General features: G+C 41.3%; 1 non-coding gene across 1 annotated transcript; it reads right to left on the bottom strand.

The window, feature by feature from the left end:
• Positions 1-356: 356 nt before the first annotated feature.
• On the bottom strand, positions 357-463 carry LOC111723633. The gene has a single exon (XR_002772133.1). It is a non-coding gene; the product is annotated as a U6 spliceosomal RNA (small nuclear RNA).
• Positions 464-2,671: the final 2,208 nt, after the last annotated feature.

The following is a 2,671-nucleotide window of genomic DNA, read 5'->3' as shown; positions in this document are numbered from 1 at the left end:
CAGGCGAAAGCTGGGCAGTGGGTAAGGCTGGAGCCTACATCTCAGAGGGTCTAGGAAGACAGAGACCAGCTGAGCTAAGCAGGATAACCCAAACTCTGCTGCTGTCATGGGGAAAAATCACATAAAAATCAGGAGAGTAGGGGTTCCAGGAATAAGGGTCTTAGTTATTATGGCAACCAAACTACTAGTTGTTGAAACTGTCAACTCGAAATAAATAAATGACTCTTACCCACTCCCCTTCCCGGCTGACAGAGCAGCCCAGAGCCATGATTAGATGATGAAGACAGACAGACCTGGATCAGCTTAAAATGTCAGCATAGAAGATGCAAGATTTTTTTTGTTGTTGTTCCAGGCCAAAAAATATGGAACGCTTCACGAATTTGCGTGTCATCCTTGCGCAGGGGCCATGCTAATCTTCTCTATATTGTTCCAATTTTAGTATATGTGTTGCCAAAGCGAGCACAAGATTTTTTTCAGCATGGAGCAAACCTGCCCCCTAGTAAACTGGTAGGAAGGGGGATCTTTTATCATAATGCATTGAGATCATGCTAGGAAGGGGAATTTTCAGTGCACCTCTTAGAAGGATATGGAAGTCTGATGTCTGTACTGATGGGATTACCATCTCTAGGACCCATCATTCACCCCCCAGATGGCATTAGGAACGGCAGTCTTTATGGCCATATTTGTCATTTTCCCATATAACAAAAGGAATTCTATTTTATTCGTTTTTTTTTTTTTTTTTTTTTTTTTTTTTTTGAGTCAGTCTCACCCAGTCACCCTGGGTATAGTGCCATGGCATCACCATAGCTCACAGCAACCTCAAACTGTTGTACTCAAGCGATCCACCTGTTTCAGCCTCCTAAGTAGCTGGAACCAGAGGCGCCCATCACAGTCCCCAGTGAATTTTTCTTATTTTTAGTGGAGACAGGGTCTTGCTCTTGCTCAGACTGTTCTTAAACTCCTGAGCTCAAGCAATCCATCTATCTTGGCCTCCCAGAGTGGTAGGATGATAGGCATGAGTCACTGTGCCTGGTCATATTAGATGCTTTTCTTGAGTCAGTGCTCAAACTATGTCCACTCTTTCTTGCATCATAGGTGAAGTCAATCTGTTCCACAGTTTGCACTATAGTGGAAACATTATAGGAACTAAGGGGATCTATGTTTTCTGCTCATTAGTCTGTGACACCAGGTACCTAAATGGAAACCCTGACACATTTTTCTCCCACCTGCTTACTGGGGAGCTGGGTTGGGCCTTCCTGGAGGTTAGGGGATGGGAGTTTTGGTGGTCTCATTCTTCCATGGAAACTAAATAAGAACAAAAATTCAGAATCACAAATCAGGACAACTTAATAAGTTGTGATGATTTTCTATTTTTGTCTTGTGAAAAAATAAATATGGTGTTAAGAAAAGTTTATATTCTTCAAGCTTTGGTTAAAAGATAGCAATTAGCTTTATTAAAGTGCTAAAAAGTAATTAGGCTTAAAATATTGACTATCAAGTTGCAATTGTATTAAATTGATGTATTTAAGTCTCATACTAATGGCTTAAGGGGATGGATGCTTTCAGGAACTTAAAAAAAAGATAAATCAGGAGGACAGAGAACAGATAGGTAATCTGTAGATAAGAGATGTTTTTGAAAGCAAGCCCAGAACAAAGGGATCTGTAAGATTTAATGGGGCTGACTAAAGAGGCAGTGATATGGATTTTCAGGTTCTTGGTCTGAGAGATTCAAAGAATGAATCTCTGGACCACAGATCAGCAGTAAGTCAGGATTTATTCAAAGAAACAAAAATTACAACAACTACAAAAATACCAAACCTCCTTGCAGAGAGAACCCAGGAGGGGAACAAGTTCTCCCACTCCCTCTTTGAGGTCTGTCCTCCTGGCTCTGCTCAGGAGTTTATATAGTGGCAGGGGGGTTGTTTTGCCAGAACTGATAGGGCGTGGGTCTTGTCAGATACAGTCAGCTATCCAATGAGCTCTCAGGCCTTGGAAACTGACATGAAATCCACCAGTCAGGAGTGCAAACAGAGGAGACAGCAAAGCACCATCCATGAAATGGACCAGCCAGAAGTGCACCTGGAAGAGACAGCAAGGTGCCAGTGTCTCCCCAGCAGGTGTCAGGCTGGATATCAAGCTGATTCCTCCATCGCCACAACAGGAACACTTCCAGGGCTAAGGTGGCAGGTTGTGGTGCCACCTTGTCCTGCAACAGTAGGTACATAATAAAAGGGCTCAGTGTGCCAGGTGAGAGGAATGAAAAGAATACTATATTGAAACCTACCCTGGTAAAAATAACTAAGTAACTATAGGGATAATGAGGGAAATAGTGTCCATACACTAGCAAAGATGAAGAATTCTGGCTGGACTTGGACTTCAAAGTTGTAGAGCAAGATGTCCAAAGACATTAGAAAAAAGTCTAAATTAATTTACCTTTTAGGTGAGAAGTTATGATGAAATATATGTTATAGCAACATATGGAGTCAATTTATGGCAATAATAGAAGACATTCTGAGATCTATGAAGACTCAGAAAACAAACCACCCATACCACCTAAGTACTCTTCTTAGTAAATTACTTAAAGACATATTTCAGTTGAATAAAAGATGGAGTAAAAATGAGGTGTGGAGAAATCATGCCAAGAAAAGACCCGCAAAGAAATGTAAACAGT

This window comes from Otolemur garnettii, unplaced genomic scaffold (assembly GCF_000181295.1).
Source record: "Otolemur garnettii isolate 467f Iridium unplaced genomic scaffold, OtoGar3 scaffold00013, whole genome shotgun sequence".
NCBI classification, from domain to species: domain Eukaryota; kingdom Metazoa; phylum Chordata; class Mammalia; order Primates; family Galagidae; genus Otolemur; species Otolemur garnettii.
This window is presented reverse-complemented; position numbering and strand designations above follow the sequence as displayed.